General features: G+C 44.1%; 1 protein-coding gene across 2 annotated transcripts in view; it reads left to right on the top strand.

Moving 5' to 3' along the window:
* Window positions 1-17,457, top strand: part of ZMYM2 (zinc finger MYM-type containing 2) — a 2,217,537-nt gene that overhangs the window by 1,204,777 nt on the left and 995,303 nt on the right. The gene's annotated exons all lie outside the window — the stretch shown is intronic.

Below are 17,457 nucleotides of genomic sequence, written 5' to 3'. Positions count from 1 at the left end.
GTGTGTGTATAATATGTATATACATATTATATATATATATATATATATCTAAAGAGAGATATAAATATGGATATCTATTTAGATAGACACAAACACACATGGACGTGTATCTCCTTTAGGAGTCTACATGTTGTGTCTTTGGATCCCAGGAAGGAAGCATTTTCAACTGCACAGAGGAAACGCAATCCCAGTAGAGAGAGTAGCTTTTTGGACAGACTGGGGAAAAAATGTACTCAGCTGCTACCTTGGCTTTTAGGGCTACTTGTCTCCTATGCTCTCTTACGAGCATTCTTTACTGAAGCAGATCAGGACCAAAATAGACGGCATCAAAAGTAAATCCTTGAAGTAGGAGTTGCTGGTCCTTTGAAATCTCTCACCAGGTGGCCAAGCAATCCAGGTGTAGTTACGATACAGTAGGTGCATCTTGCAGGGCAGCATTCACATTGTCAGACATCAGAAGTCATGCCTGATTGAGGAGTTCCACCACTGGCTGCTTCCCATTTTAAGACCACTTCAGCCTTGACACCCTTTCCCCTTCACATCAAAACTCGATGGAAACTAGTTTGCCTTTGTCTGAACTGTTGAGTAACTCAGGACGTTTGGTTCCGTAAGATCTTAATGACATGATAGTGGACAGTTTCTAGAAGGACGTCACTTCAGAGGTTTTCCATTTATTTCAAGGAATCATTCTGAGTTAATAACTCAGCAATCAAAAATGTTAAGCATATAGAAATAGTGCCCTGAAGGGAGGAAGGCACACGAGTTTTTTCCATATTATTCTTTCGAAAAAGGAGAAGAGGGTACATGGAGGCCCATCCTACATTTTAATCCTTGAAATCAATTTCTGAAAGTGATAAAATTCAAAATGCTCACTTTTTGAAGCCTGTTAACCTCTGATTCCCAAACAGTATTCATGACACAACCCAGTAAGTAAAGTACACTGAACATTACTCTGATTTGCAGCAGGATGACACTACGGTCAGTGCAAAGCTTTGCCCTTTCACTTGTCAACTGCACCCAGAGTACTCACATTGTCTGAGTCCAGTGTTAGGTTTCCACAGGACAAAGGATGTTCAAATCTTTCCCTCTTTGAAATAAGTTGCTGTATTCCTTAAATGTATGTAGGCAGCACAGATTTTACTTGGAAAAAACAAAATCTTAACTGGGATTGGATCAACTCTGTGTCCTTTTCCAAAGGGAGAAAGGAGAAACCAGTGACGAAACAAGCCAACTGTAAATGGATTGCCAAGTAAACTATCTGTAAATGAATTGGCAAGTGTATATCCTTTTATTATCATCATGGGTAACCGACACCAAGCAGTGTCAGAGCACATTCGACTAGGGCAGCTGCTACCTACCACTGCCTTTCTCTAGGGAGTTTCTACTCAGAACATACTGATAACAATTTGAGCCTCTTCACACCTTTTGTAGGTACTGCAGTCCAGACTCATGGGACAGGTGTAGAGCTAAATTTTCTCCATCTATCCTCCAGAGGTTTATTTAATCTGGATCAGCTTCTAGCCAAACTCGTAAATCTCATTGCTTCTAAGAGTAATTACTGAGATTGTGAACTGTGAAAAAGTAATACATTGTTAGGTACTTCCCAAAATGTAAATGTTTCAGTAGCTTCACTGTTGCAGTACCAGTTCCCTTCCACCTGCTCCCTTCTACTTTCCACCTAGAGTTGGGGTTGGGTTTCCTTATGCTTCTCCCCACCTCATATACAGTCTTTGAACACAAGCGTTTCCTTCTCCAAGTACCCAGGTAAGGGAGTGAGGTTAGGCTGGTACAAGAAAAACCTGATGACAGTACTGGCCAGTGACCCTTTATACTGTTGATGTCCAGACATCAGAAGGGGGGAGGGTGTCTGCCAGACTGTGGCGGAAGGTAAAATCTGTAGTATTTAGGCCACCCTCTGGCTTCTGCAGTGCAGGAAATCCCAGAAGTTATTACAGCCATGAAGCTACTTGAATGTCTACATTTATGTTAAGTAACTTTTGAGCTGTCTTTTCCTTCAGTTATGTAGGCGCAGTCTTAACATCCTCCTCCCTCCAAGCATTACTTGTACAGGTTGAGGGAGGAGATTGAGTGTGAAGGACTGTTACGTGCTAACACTTCAGTTCAGGGCACTCAGAAGAGGATTAAGGAGTTATCTCAATGCCTTTATCACTGCAGTGAAGATGGCAACTTTGTAGGGTGTCCACAGTGCAAACCTTTGTAGGACATTCTTGTATGGTCCAAGGACAGTGCCAGACAGAAGGGCAAAGGTTAAGGTATCAGAGCTACCATTTTTTTTAAATCTCCTCTTATAAAGTCTGTATATGGGATGATCCTCATGCTCAAGTGGCATAAGCTATTCATAAGCAAATGAGGGTTAAGTTTGCATCTGTTGTCTGACCCAGCTGCATTCTGAAAGCATCTCTCAGGTGTAGCTGCTAACCTTTACACTTTTTGAGCATTTGGAATATGAGTTTATTTAGCCAACTCAGATGAACTGAGACCAAGAGCTTTTGTTTTTTTAAATGCTTAATGGCTGAACTTATACTTAGGAGTATAATTTTTTCTCTGTCTACCACCACTGCTTCTACTCCCACCTCTGTGAATCAAGTAGTACCTGCTTACTAGAGTAGACATCTGGGTTCCTGTGCCAGGTGGACCCATATGGATGGCCCAAATATTTAGACATTTGTGTTCGCTTTAGCTTGTGGAATTTACCTTCATGGTGTGATAGTGCTCCTTTAGGGAACAACGTTTGGTGCCTGTCCTAGACCTCTTACAGCCAGCTGCATTGTGCACCTTCTCATTCACTGGGAGTGAACTCTTGACAGCCCTCACCCATTTTCTGTTGCCCTGTCAGCCCACTTGGTGGGCAATTTCAGCCTTTTCCCACCTTTTTTTGAAATTCGGGAAATAGATCTTTTTCGTTCTCACTATTCTCCTGAGAGCTGAATGCATGACAGAGTAAGTTTGCAAGACTTTACCTCTCTTTTCCCTCATTACCTTACATTTGCTGAGAGTTTTATGCTTATGAAGTCCAGTGTGGACTTGCCTGATGTCCTTCAAGAATGCAACTGCAGTCATAACATGTGGGTTGTCCTGCCTCAGGCAGCCCTCGGTCGGCCGGATTCCAAAGTCTGGGTCCGACGTCAGCTGATGTCACATTTCTCTCCGACGTCAGAGCGGCTGGAGTACATAAGCATCAGCCGACGCCATTTTCTTCAGTCTTTCTTGCCGCGCGGTGCCTGAAGCAGAAGCAGTTCGCAAGTGCCGGTCGGTCAGCTCCTGTATTCTTCGATACCGAAGTCATCAAAAAAGCTAAGTACCCCATTGAGGACCTTTTCTTGCCTCAGCCGATGTCAGAAATTACTGAAAAAGTTAACAATTGTCTTTCTTGTGGTAAACAAATACCTCATAAGGATTTCCACTCTTACTGTCTCCCTTGCCTGGGCCCAGACCACGACGTCTCGGCCTGTGTAGCCTGTGCTCGCTTCAACAAGCGCACTCTCAGGCGCCGGGCGGAGTTCGCTGAAGATTTTTTCGGCGATAAATTTGCTTACACCATGCCGTCGGATCTTCCGACATCGCAAACTCCCAAAAACGCAAAGACCGGGACCGACATCCTCGGCCCGCGTCTACTTCCGACTCCACGCCAAAACCTAGCGCGAGTGCTCCGGTTCCCTCTGAGACGGTCTCTCCACCACTCCGAACTGAAGACACTGCATTACCGACGACTCCGATTCCAGACATTACTCCGACGCCAGTTATCGATTTTCCTCCGAATACCGAAACCGAGGAAATGCCCGAGACCATTGCTGTAGACAAGGTCACTCCTGCACGTGGAGCTGCCAGGCCCCCCATGGCCATGTCTATTAAGGCCTATACTAGGGCTAAGGCAGCCAGCAAAACAAAGCATATTACTTCTAAATCCTTACCTCAGCCTACTCCAGAGACACAAATTATGTCCATGGCTGCTGATTTAATTTCCATGATTAGAGGTTCACAGGCCCATCCTGAGAGAGGATCCCAGCCTCCTTCTGATAAAAGGCGCCCCGGGTTGAACCCTCTGACCCTACTCCTTCAGATGAAGATTCTGAGGGCTCTGTCCACTCTGATAGGCAGGAAGAGCTCTTCCAGACCTATGAGGACTCGGATGCAGAAGATTCCATCCCCTCGGCCTCCCCTCCTGAGGATATTTCTTTTGGGGAAGTGCTGCACTCCATGAGGGAACATTTCAAGTGGCAAGGTCAGGAATATTCTGATTGTAGGAAACGCCTTAGGACTTTCCTTAAGAAGCCCCAGCACAGGCCCTTAGCTATTCCTCCTGTACTTGATGTTCTGGATGATTTGTATTCTGATTCTAGTGCTACCCCTGATTCCCTTCCTCCTGCTCCAGCCAAGCCAGACAGGTATTACAGGGTCCCAGAAACTCATTCCCATTTATTCAGGGCCCATACTGCTGATTTGGAAACTATTTCACAGGGGCCTAAAGGAGTTTCAGCCTCCACCTCTAAAAATCCTTTGCCCTCCAACAGGGAAGCTAGGTCATTAGAGAGATGGGGCAAAAGGTTTACACATCCACTACCTTATCTATGAGAGCTTTAAATTGCCTTTTTCATATGTTACAATATCAGGATTATCTGTTAGAAGATTTACAAAAAACATTAGCCACTCCTGATCCTTTAGACAGGAAGACTTTGCAGGAAGCTGTACATAACACTCAGCAAGTTAGCAATCACTTCCTGCAGTGTGGATATGATGCACTGGAAGCTTCATGTAGGGCAGCTATGACAGGGGCAGTCATCCGAGACATGCTTGTTTAAAAGATCAACCTCTACCAGATCATGTAAAAGCAAAACTTTGGATGCACCTTTGGAAAAGAACAAGCTTTTGGTGTGAATGCTAAGAATGTGTTAAAGACCATCAAGAAAAAGCAAAATCAGTTCAGACGGTGAAAGATTTCCTCCAGGTTCAACCCCCAGATTCAGTAGGAATTGGCCTTCTAAAAACTGGTCCTTTCCTAATCCAGAAAAGTTTCAAAGGGGTAAGAACAGACGTGGCCGAGGAAGAGGCCAATACAGAGGCCCTTACAGGGGACGACAATGGCAGCCAGGAAACCAAAGAAGTGACGCAGGGGTTTCACCTGCCCCACAACCACAATCTCAATGACTTTCCTCTACTACCGCCTACCAGGGAACAAATAGAAGCTCCCTTGGGCGGGAAATTATCTCTGTTTGCAGAAAATTGGCACAGACTGACAAAGGACAAATGGATTTTGGACATTATAGACTGAGGTTCAGGTTTCATTTTCATACCTTACCAAGAAAACAAGGCATGCCAAACCTACCACAACACCAGAGGGCAGAGGCTATCAAGCAAATCACTCTGCTGACTCGGATGAAAGCAATAGAAAGAGTTCCACAACAAGAACAAGATCAGGGGTTTTACTCAAGACTGTTCCTTGTTCCAAGAAAAGAATCTCAATGGAGACCAATACTGGACTTGTCCGCAATAAACACCTTTCTCATAGTACCAAAGTTCAAAATGCTGACTTTACAGCAACTCCTTCCCATGCTGGGCAAGGGGTCTTGGCTGATTACTCTGGACCTCAAGGAGGCATACCTGCATGTCCCTATCAGACACAGCTGCAGAAGATACCTCAGATTTCTTGCAGGGCCAGAGCATTATCAATGCTCAGCATTGCCATTTGGCTTATCTACTGCGCCCAGAGTATTCACAAAATGCCTGGCTTCAGTAATTGCTCATTGCAGGCTCCAGGGGATACAAATTTACCTGTACCTGGACGACTGCCTCATACAAGCGGACGACAAATTGATGTTGACAAAAAACCTGGATTATGTCATACGATTACTTCAAGCTGTGGGATACACAGTCAACTTCCAAAAGTCAAGACTGCAGCCATCCCAGCAAATAATCTTCTTAGGAGCCAAACTAGACACAGCCTCTCAGATGGCTTACCTGACAGAAGACAAGCAAGAGAAGTTAACTCATTACTTCAAAGGTTTAGCAAAACTCACCCAGATGACTGCAAGGAGATTCCTACAGGCCCTGGGTTACATGGCATCCTGCATTCTCCTGGTTCCATTAGCAAGACTACACATGAGAAAGCTTCAATGGTACCTAAAAAGCATTTGGTCTCAACACAGCAACAACTTGGAGACAATCATACTGCTCATTCCATGCCTACAAAAGGAATTACTATGGTGGGCCTCGGTGAGCCAGGCAAACACAGGTATGTCATTCAAAAAACCACAGATAACACAGACCATGACCACAGACGCCTCAGACCTTGGATGGGGGGCGCACATGGAAGGCAGGTGTATACAAGGACAATGGACTCCAAAGGAAACACATCTGCATATAAACCAAAAGGAAATACTGGCAGTAATGCATGCCATCGAGGCCTTTCAACACCAACTCCAGCAAGGCCATTTACTGATACGGACAGACAACACCACTGTGATGTGGTACATAAACAAGCAAGGGGGCACCCACTCTTACCCCTTTGCAGACTGACAATGCATCTTTGGGAGAAATCACTGAGCCTAAACATCCAGTTACAATCCCAGTTTGTTCCAGGAAAAGACAATGTGTTGGCGGACAGCCTAAGCAGGAATTTCACAGATCCACACGAGTGGAGGTTACATCCGAAGGCCTTCAGACAACTCACTTCGACATGGGGCAAGCCAGAAGTGGACCTATTTGCCTCTCACCTCAACCATCTTCTACCAACATTCTGCACAAGGACATACCATCCAAAAGCTTGGAAAATAGATGCCCTCTCATTCAACTGGAACTCCCTAACAATCTATGCATTCCCACCTCTGCCACTGATGACCTCAGTATTACTAAAGATCAAAGCAGAGAGACCCAAGGGAATCATAATAGCTCCGGACTGGCCAAGACAACACTGGTACCCACTACTACGGAGCTTATGTCACACCAGGAGGTGGGCCCTTCCCCGATGGCCTCTAATTTTGAAACAGTGCATCCAAATCTTCAGACACTGCAGCTAACAGCCTGGGAGATCCCATAAATAACTTTAGCCTATCTCTCTCCAAGGAAGTTCAGCGGATACTAACAGAGGCTCGAAGACCATCCACCAGAAAGGTTTACTTAGCAAAGTGGAAAAGATTCAGCAATTGGAATACCAGCAAGGGACATGATGCATCATTGTTGAACATCCCACTCATCTTGGAATATTTGGCAGATATGTTAAAGAACTGCCTCTCATATTCTTCCATAAAGATACATGCATCTGCTATTTCAGCTAGATACAACACTGATCCTCCTGTTTTTTCACACCCTTTACTAAGGCAATTCCTCAGGGGAATCAAGAACATTAAGCCACCAAGAAAGGCCCCAGTGCCAGCCTGGGACCTCAATTTTCTCCTAGAAAAACTGACTCTACCTCCATTTGAGCCAGCAGCTGCAGTTGACTTGCAATTTCTCTCATGGAAGACAGCTTTCCTGTTGGCAGATACCTCAGCAAGAAGGGTTTCGGAGCTACAGGCCCAAATGGCAATACCACCCTTTATTATTTTTCACAGAGACAGGGTTTCATTAAGGACCCAACCCTACCTTTATGCTAAAGGTGGTTTCTAGGGTTTCTTTAAATCAAGCAATTCATCTGCCTGCTTTCTTCCCCAATCCTGAGAATAAGGGGGAAAGACTGTTGCACACCTTGGACATTCACAGACAACTTCGATACTACCTGTACAGAACCAAGGCCAGTAGGAAGTCTGAACAACTTTTTGTAGCTTACGTCCCTGCAGTCCAAGGAAAAGCAATTTCAAAACAGACTATTTCAAAATGGATTGGACATTGCATCAGATTCTGTTATTCCTTTCATGGAAAGCCTGTTCCAGCCAATGTCAGACCACATTCCACCAGAGCTACAGCCACCTCTACAGCATTCCTAAGAGGGGTGCCTACCAAGGACATTCTAGAAGCTGCTACATGGAGCTCCATGCATACATTCTCCAAACACTACAATCTCCCTCTATACTCCAGATCCAGAGCAGGCTTTGCTTCGGCAGTCCTGCAGGGTTTGATTGCCACACCTTCTTTTTCCTAGAGCATTCCTCCTCCCCCAGCTAAGCTATGGTATTCTACCCACATGTTATGACTGCAGTTGCATTCTTGAAGGACATAGTACAGTTTTGTACCTACCATAAATGTAGATGTCCGATAGACATGCAACTGCAGTCGGATTTTCCCTCCCTCCATACCCCACTATGCCTAGGGTCCACTCCTATCCCTGTTACTCTTAGCCGGGGATATCTGTTATGGTGTATTTGTTTTATTGCTCATTTATTTGTTTGGAATCCTGTTTTTGTCTTCCAATTTGATTACAGCCTTCCTTGGAGGGCACCTGGCATCTGGGGCAAGAAACACTGAAGAAAATGGCGTCTGCTGATGCTTATATGTACTCCAGCCGCTCTGACGTCGGAGAGAAATGCGACATCAGCCGACGTCGGACCCAGACTTTGGAATCCGGCCGACCGAGGGCTGCCTGAGGCAGGACAACCCACATGTTATGACTGCAGTTGCATGTCTATCGGACATCTACATTTATGGTAGGTACAAAACTGTACTTTCCTTCTTTGCTTCTATTCCAGCAGTAGGTGACCCATTACAGTGCAGTTCATCACACAACTGACTGCAGTAAATTCAAGCCTCAGCAGCTTACTTTCCTGTCAAAACAGCTGCTTCCAAATGCTTTGCTCATCTTCCCATGTAACATAAACACTTGTATCCAGTCCTCTCTCTACTACACTTCCTTTCTTTCACTGTATTAACCTGATAGTCTTGTTAACACATCTCTGTCCAGTATACCTACCTATTAACCAACCACCCCCTTTTAACTTTACTTCAAACTTTTGACACCCCTTTCTTTTTTTCTGGTTACACCTAAACTCTCTTTTTCCTAACTGAGCTATGTATATATTAAGAATTCTTACAAGAAGCAAGTTCAGACCTCTCTTTGAACTGTGTATATGCTGGATGTCTTTGTTTGGCTTGATTTGGCATCCTTCTTTCTTGCTGTACTTTTACCTTCTTCCTTATTATATGCTTATTAACCACTCTTTCTTTATTATTTTCTGTTATTGTATTCCTCATTCCATGTTGTAGATTGCAGGCTTTGCATGAAATGGGTCTGTTATAGGTTCATAGGTTCATACTAGGTTATCTGCCCTAGGGCATTTATAAGCCTAGCCAGAATGTGTTTGGCTTTCACTACCCATTTTAAATTTATTTTGCTATGCCCTTTTTCGAGGTTAGTATACTGTGCCTCTGTCTAACAGTGACACAGAAGCGATACCCGGGATAAACCTACGATCTCCCATCCACTCAAGATTCCTCTTGAAGAGAGTCAATGAGGGACTCTGCCTAACCTGGACTGGGATTTTATTCCAGAGTGAAGGGAGCCTCTGGGTTATGAATCTGTCCCTCCAGCATGTCCTGTTTATTTCAGTGCTGAGGTTCAAGTCTCTCGAGCACGTAGCTCGATGGGATTTGGATTTTCTGAGGTGCAGCATGTCCATTAATTCCGGGTTGGACATGGCTTTATACGTCAGGCACAGATCGCCTCTGAACAGGCAGTATGCCACTGAGTAGAGCTGGAGTTTCTTTAACCAGGCAACATATGGCATCTGTTTGAGCCCTTTGATCCTCTTGGTGAGGTACTTTTGGGGTCTTTCCAGTTGCTGCAGGTGTCTGGTAAGGTACATCCCAAAAGGGGCATTGTACTCAATTATGGGCCTGATGAGGGATGAGTAAAGAGGCACGATGAGCTCCCTTGATCTAGATGTGAATCCCTTCATGATTAGGTGGGCTATATAAAATGTTTTTCTAACCACTTTGGCCACGTGGTTGTCAAATGAGAGATTGCTATCAACTTGGGTCCCCAGGTCCTTAATTACTTCTTCTGTACTTAATGGATTACCACCTGTGTGGTAATTTGTGGGCACTTTGTTTTTGCCAAAGGGGATGACTATACACTTTTTGGCATTTAGCTTGAGGCCATGGCTCTGGCACCAGTTGTCTGTTTCTATGAGGCCCTTTTGGAGGATGCTTGTGTCGGCTGGAGAGTCGATTATGGCTCCCAGTTTGCAGTCATCTGCGAACTTGGTCAGCCACAGTCCTTCCGTGTTGGCCTTAACCTCCGAGAAATATATACCAAACAAGAGAGGTCCCAGGACTGAGCCTTGTGGGACACCACTTGTAACTGGTTTGGAGTCTGACATGGTTCCAGCAATTCTAACCATGTGGGTTCTGTCCTTGAGCCAGTTTGCAATCCATCTAGTGACATACGGGTGTATATTTAAGCTGGTGAGCTTATCTATAATGCCCGAGTGGGGTATTGTATCGAAGGCTTTTGCGAGGTCCAGGTAGGCTGTGTGGACCACCTTCCCCTCGTCAATGGCCTTGCTGACTGTTTCAAAGAAATCAACCAGGTTTAAGAGGCAGGATCTGCCCTTAACAAAGCCGAACTGGGTGGGATCCAGTGTTTGTAGGTCCCCAATATCTTTATTTATGAGGTCCATGATGATCCTTTCCATAGCTTTGCAGACCAAGCTAGTCAGGCTTATGGGGCGATAGTTTCCAGGATCCGTTGAGGCACCACCTTTATGGAGAGGGACCACTGTTGCTGTACGCCACTCTTTGGGCACATATCCTGTAGTAAGGCTGAAATTGAACAGTAGTTTTATGTTTGGGTTTAGCTCTTCTTGGAGTTCATGTAGGACGCAGCCCCGGACACCGTCTGGTCCCATTGATGCTGTGTTTTTTTGCTTTGGAGAGGGTGGCTCTTGCCTGAGCATCTGAGATGTCAGGGGGGCAGCACTCTGCTGGGATAGATTTTTGCCCTTTTGGTGGGGATGGGGGGGAGAAGTTTGCACTGAACCTGTCAGTTAGGATGTTGGCAATGTCTGTGGGTTCAGTGTATTTTTTGTCATTTTGGACTAATTCTGAGCATATCTGGGAATTACCACCCAGGTTCCTAACATAACTAAAGAAAGCCTTGTGATTATCCTTAGTGTCCTGTGCAATTTTTCTCTCAAAGCTGGCCTTAGACAATTTTATGAGTGCCCGTAGTTTTTTGCTAATACTGATCAGTGATGCCTTCCCTTTTTGGGATTTTGCTGCATCATTTAGTAGCTTCCTCCTTCTATTGTACAGTTTGTTTATGGCTGGGGTCCACCAGACAGGTCGTCTGCCTTTGGAGGATTGGGTCTTGGTTTTATTTGGGATCGCATGATCGCTTATGGATAAGCCCAGTACCCTGCTCAACAAAGATAAACCCTGAGTCATATCTTCCATGGTGTCTGTCCTGAGGTGTATTGTTTATGTGGTCTGGAAGTATCTTTAGTCCACTCTGTCTGTTCTAAAGAAGCAGGATGCTGTCTGAAAACCTCACTGAAGTACAGTAACACACGTAACTCTGGGCAGATTTCTGTTTTTTTTTCTTGCCTGCTCTTAACTAAACTCTCCAAACTCTACCTATCCTCCTCCTCTCTGAACTGGTTCTCTAGCTATCTATCCAACAGAAATCAAGCTGTAAAATGGAAAAAAAGCAACTTCCTCTTTCCTAAGTACCCCTACCGGAGTTCCACAAGGCTCCATATTGGGCCCTCTACTCTTCAATATCTGTATTAATGACTTCCACAAATCTATCCCTTTCTCTAGCATTATCCAGTATGCAGATGATTCTACTATCATCTGCTCTGCCTCTTCTATCTCCACCCTACAAAAACTTACTCAAGACGCCTTCTCTTCCACAGAGCAATGGATGCTAAGCAATCATCTAGCTCTCAATGCCACCAAGACCAAATTAATGTTATTTACTCCCTCCAAACTCCCTCCCCCCAACATGAACTCACTCTTAGTTACTAGTCAAAATAACTCACCTCTTGAAATAGTGTCAGAGACCAAACTAGTTGGGGTCCACATTGACAACCAACTAAAATTTAATTCCCACCTACAAAAGAACATCAAAAAAACACATCAAAAACTTGGCATGCTGTATAGACAAAATGCCTACCTCACACCCACCACTAAAATCACTCTAGCTACTTCCTTCCTTATTCCCTCCCTCCTCTATGGTGCCCCACTACTTACTAATCTTCAGTGCTTGTTAAAAAAACAGCTCACCTCTTGCTATAACAAAATTGCTAGATTCGCTACAACTCCTAAGTCTTCCACTCACCACTGTCTCTCCCTCCATAAACTAAAATGGTTAGAACTTCCCAACTATCTTGCTTACACTCAACTAACTCTAGCTGACAAGCTTATTCTAAACCCCTCCAACTGTCCCTCCCTCTCCTCTGCCTTTAAAATGCACCATCCAAATAGAGTTCTAAGGTCTAATAATCAAAATCTATTAGAGGTCCACAAACCGACTCATCCCCCAGGCAAAAACCTCCTTTCCTTCAGCTTTGCTCGCCTCTGGAACTCCCTACCACCAAACATCCGCACTACCTCTAACCACTCTACCTTCAAGAAGTCACTTTTCTTGCACCTAACATCTCAATGGGAATGCTCTTGTACCCACCCCACATAACCAACTCTACCTTTGCCCTGTACTAACAAATTCTACTCTATTCATCTACTATGTTTGTTCATTTAAATGCATTTATGTTTTGCTTTTATTCCTTTGTTAGCCTGTACCAAGATTGTCACTGTCAAATGTTAAGTACATTTATGTTTTGCTTATGTTCTTTTATAGTATGTACCTACATATTTACTGTCAAATGTTAATGTACATTTATTTTCTTTTTTGGAGCTTTTCTCCCCGGGACTCCATTGAAAACGGGTTCTTCAATGGCCCAATGGACTATCCTGGTAAAACAACTGCAATAAATAAATAAATAAATAAAATAAATAAATTGTACCAGTTCCCAGAGGCTGTAGCACTTTTCCATCAGTGCCAGTGGAGAAGATTATCAAAGTATGGGACAGGGTGTGATGTTTTAGGCAAGTGCCAGCATAGGCAGCTGGAATTTTGTAAATAATATGTCCCGTTACTATCAAACTGATTTATGCAAGATGCATGTGTCACAAATGTGTTAGAACTGTATGTAGTTTGTATATCAAACTGACTTTGTACGGGTGCTTGTATAGAAAATGTATTTGTGAACATTGATTTTTTTTAAATGAATCAACAGTGCACCCTGCTGAAATGAAGGAGAAATGTACATGTATTATTGTAGCTGAATTAAATGTTTATGTTTTAATAGAGGATACTGGCACAGCAGAGCTTAACTTAAAGAAAAATAAAGGAAATGTAAATAAGGTATTAAACCATTAAAATGGCACCCCACAGTGCTGAATAGGACTGGAGTCACTGGTTTTGGGAAAGAGCCAGTGTCCATTAGCTCAGTGAAACCAGATGAGGCCCCAGACACTGCCATAAACATTTGGATGCTTGTTATGGCTGCCTGTGCTAAATTCCTTTCTCATCTTCAAAAGGGAATACTGTGAAAACTGGAGTTAGGTGACAAGATGAGATCATTCTGCTACCCCTCTTGGACATTGTTTTAGATATTACAAAGAGAAATCTCAGATTGAGTATTCTGTTTGGGAAGCCTGACCAGAAAGACCCTCATCCACATTATCTTGCTTTGCAGGTAGTGAGTAACTTAACTTGGGGATTTGTTAAGAATATAGCGAAGATTAGTTCAGAGAATGTTTTCCTTTATTTGTACAAGTCTGTCCATCAGTGTTAATTTCAGTATTTTCTGTCGTTTGAACTCTGTGGTTCACTATGAGTATGTATTCAATATTTTCATGTTTTATTATTTATTATTAAAAGTATTTAAAACTTTTATTGTCGCTGGTCCTTGTAAGCATCTAACCTTTCTGAGTACTTGTATTTATTTGGTGACACTGTGTGGGCCACTCCAGAAGGCCTAGCTGTCTTGGCGAACTACTGCCATTTGTATTAGTATTAATATCACACAGTATAATTGTGCACCCTTTGTTAAGGGCTTTAGAGTAGCTGATTGTGAAGTGTCTGGCAGTGATAACTATCTTATACTCTGTGCAGAAGGGGACACAGCAGGTAAGTCTGTGTCAGCCTTTCCCATGTGTGTTTGCGCACCCATGAGTGAAAAAATCATCTGTGTGCGCATGTTTGAAAAATCAAATCTGTGTGTGTGTGTGTGTGTGTGTGTGTGTGTGTGTGTGTGTGTGTGTGTGTGTGTGTGTGTGTGTGTGTGTGTCAGCTACTTTGGGCAGGGACACGAAGCACTGGGTTTTACAGAGAGGGTGGTACAGGACCTGGCTTGGACACTCAGCTGAGGACCTAACCCACACTACAGCTGTATCAGTGGGGAATCTTATTGGCGACCTGGTGGGAGACAGATATAGAGACATCCAGACCTTGGGCTGAATGTGTTCCCTGTGTGCTCTTAAGGGAAGTTTTTCTTGATGCAGAGAGGTCTGCATTTGGAAATACTGAGTGTATCCATTTGTATTCTAAGGGCACGTCCCTGTCCAGTGTCAGTGGTGAAGATTCAGGTTGTTGTTTAATGGCCCAGCATGGGGACGACACATGTTGGTGGCCATTACATATTGGTAGCATTGGTGGGCATCACACAGAGTATGCAAAAGAGTGCTTTGTTCTGTATCACTTTGCTTACTTAACTATCTTTGTGAGTCTTACCTTCTGGATCAGGCTGTGGCAAAGCTGCCAGTGTGCACTCCACTCCTGTTCTGAGAGCAAGGAGTCTGTTCACTTAAAACAGCTTTGTTTTCTTGGAGTCTACTGTAATTTCATCTGAAGTGATGAGAGCAGCATCTGGTTTACATCAGTTGATGATCAGTACATGGATCACTTTTGCATTAGCCTAAGCTATTTTGGTCTTTGCTCCTGCACTAGCCAGCTTCACATAGCTTTGGGCATCCCCCAGGCACTCCAGCTGTCAGAGGTACAAGAGGTGCTCTATACAAAAGGTACTTGGAGCACAAAAAAATTCAGATTTTTTAGCCCCGTAATTATCAGTCAGCTAAGAATCTTTCAGGAACTGGGCAGATGAGCCATCCATAGGTGAAAGCCTTCATGTTTTTATTGCATTTTATGAAGAAAACATAATTTTTTTCTGTCAAAAGTTGTTACTTGTACTGAGAATCAATTTAATTTGAAGGGGACTGTCATGTTGGTGCTTCTGTAAGTCTTCTATGAGGAAAAGTTTATCTTTTGACTAAAAATGTATTCCTAGATTAGATTAGATTATAGATTAGTACTCAGCTAACTGCCCTTGCGAGCCATTTTAAGCCTAGCCAATTATATGTTCATAGGTTCATAGGTTCATACTAGGCTATCTGCCCGAGGGCATTTACAAGCCTAGCCCATAGTTTTGTGGCTTACGCCACCCCTTTAGTATGGGGAACTATACCCATTATTTTGCTGTGCCTCTGTTGAGCAGTGACACTGAGGTAATCCCTGGGGTATATCTGCGATCTCCCATCCATTGGTCAGGATTTCTCTTGAACAAGGCCAGCGAGGTGCTCTGCCTCACATATACCGGGATTTTATTCCACAGCATAGGGAGTCTTTGGGTGATGAATCTATCCCTCCAGCACGTCCTATTAATAGCTGTGTTGAGGTTTAAGTCTCCCGCCCTTGTGGCTCTGACGGATCTAGATTTTTTGAGGTGAAGCATATTCATCAAATCTGGGTTTGACATGGCCTTGTATGTTAGGCAAAGGTCACCTCTGAGCAAGCGGTGGCGACTGAATAGAGCTGGAGTTCTTTCAGTCGGGCAGCATAGGACAGATGTTTGAGACCCTTTATCCTTTTGGTGAGGAACTTTTGTGGCCTCTCCAGCTGCTGCAAGTGTCGGGTCAGATACATTCCGAATGGGGCATTGTACTCAATCATTGGTCTGATGAGTGATGAGTATAGGAGACTATGACCTCCCTTGATCTAGATGAGAATCCCTTCATGATAAGGTGGGCAATGTAGAAGGTCTTCCTAACTACTTTAGCTACATGGGTGTCGAATGACAGACTACTATCAACCTGGGTCCCCAGGTCCCTGATAACTTCTTCTGTACTCAGTGGATTGCCACCTATTTGGTAGCTAGGGGTAACCTTGTTTTTCCCGAAGGGTATGACTATGCATTTTTGGCATTTAACTTTAGGCCATGGCTCTGGCACCAGTTATCCGTTTCTGTGAGACCCTTCTGAAGGATATCTGTGTCAGATGTGTTTTCTACTATGGCCCAGTTTGCAGTCATCTGCAAACTTTGTCAGCCATAACCCTCCTGTGTTTGCTTGTACTTGGAAAAGTAGATGCCAAACAAGAGTGGGCCCAGGACTGAGCCCTGTGGTACACCACTTGTGACAGGCTTTGAGTCTGACATGGCGCCAGCAACTCTGACCCTGTGGGTTCTGTCACTCAGCCAGTTTGCAACCCATCTTGTGATGTATGGGTTAACATTTAAGCTGATGAGTTTTTCAATGATACCCGAGTGGGGTATTGTATCAAAGGCCTTCGCCAGATCGAGGTAGGCTGTATGGACTGCCTTTCCCTCATCAATGGCTTTGGTGACTGTTTGAAAAAGTCAACCAAGTTTAGAAGGCATGATCTGCCTTTGACAAAGCCAAACTGGGATGGATCCAAAGTCTGCAAATTCCCTATGTCTTTATTTATGAGGTCCATTATGATCCTCTCCATGGCTTTGCAGATAAGGCTTGTCAAGCTAATGGGCGGTAATTTCCAGGGTCGGTGGAGGCACCGCCTTTGTGAAGTGGGACCACAGTTGCAGTGCGCCACTCCTGGAGTGCGTATCCAGAGGTAAGACTATGATTAAACAGCTGTCCTAGCTGTGGGTTTAATTCCTCGTTGAGTTCGTGGAGCACACAGCCGGGGACACCATCAGGTCCCATGGATGCTGTGTTTTTGCTTTGGAGAGAGCAGTTCTCACTTGGGCGTTGGAGATGTTTGGGGGCTGCAATCGCTTGGTATAGATATCTCTCCTTTTGGGGGAGAAGTTTGCACTGAACCTGTCAGCCAGTATGTTGGCAATGTCTGTAGGATCAGTAATCTTCACATCATTTTGAACTAGTTCTGAGCATATCTGGGAGTTTCCTCCCAGGTTTCTAACATAGCTAAAGAAGGCCTTATGATTGTCTTTTGAGTCTTTAGCTATTTTTCTCTCAAAATTTGCTTTGGATGATTTTATGAGAGCTCTTAGTTTTTACTTATAGTGATCAAGGGTGTCTTACCTTTTAAGGATTTTGCTCTATCTTGTAGTAGCTTCCTCCTTTTGTTGTAGAGTTTGTTTATGGCTGGGGTCCACCAGAGTGGCTGCTTGCCTTTGGTACAAAGAGTCTTTGTTTTGCTTGGGATTGCCTTATCCATGCAGTCCTGCAGGTGCTGGTAGAAGGCATTTGTAAGTGATTCAGCGGCTTGAGTACTGTTTTCCGTCG

This window comes from Protopterus annectens, chromosome 5.part1 (genome assembly GCF_019279795.1).
Source record: "Protopterus annectens isolate FY-2018-M chromosome 5.part1, PAN1.0, whole genome shotgun sequence".
NCBI classification, from domain to species: domain Eukaryota; kingdom Metazoa; phylum Chordata; order Ceratodontiformes; family Protopteridae; genus Protopterus; species Protopterus annectens.
This window is presented reverse-complemented; position numbering and strand designations above follow the sequence as displayed.